The sequence below is a fragment of the Corvus brachyrhynchos genome, unplaced genomic scaffold (genome assembly GCF_000691975.1).
Source record: "Corvus brachyrhynchos isolate BGI_N302 unplaced genomic scaffold, ASM69197v1 scaffold949, whole genome shotgun sequence".
Taxonomy (NCBI): Eukaryota; Metazoa; Chordata; class Aves; order Passeriformes; family Corvidae; genus Corvus; species Corvus brachyrhynchos.
Genome location: NW_008239807.1, coordinates 1 through 421, shown reverse-complemented (window position 1 = coordinate 421; position 421 = coordinate 1).

The following is a 421-nucleotide window of genomic DNA, read 5'->3' as shown; positions in this document are numbered from 1 at the left end:
CGCGAGTGACGCATTTCCGTCGCGCCCCGCAAAGCCTCACGGGAAATGTAGTCCGCCCCTCAACCCCCCACCCACCCGTGCCGGGAAACGCGGAATGTGTGAAAATTTCCTTCGGGAAGGATGTTCTCTGATGTTTGGCCTTTGTGTTCTTTCAGGCCTAATCGACAGGAAGGGATATTTAATCAAGCAGGCAACAAGCTGTAAGTGATGTCCAGGTGTTGGAAAGTTCATAGAACCACAGAATATGCTGAATTGGATGGGACCCATCAGGACCATCGAGTCTAATTCCTGGCCCTGCACAGCACCAGTCCCAGAAGTCACACCATGTACCCGAGAGAATTGCCCCAAGGCTTCTTGAGCTCTGTCAGGCTGGTGCCATTTCAGTGATTTCCTAAGAGTTACACTGCTTTTCCTCACTGGA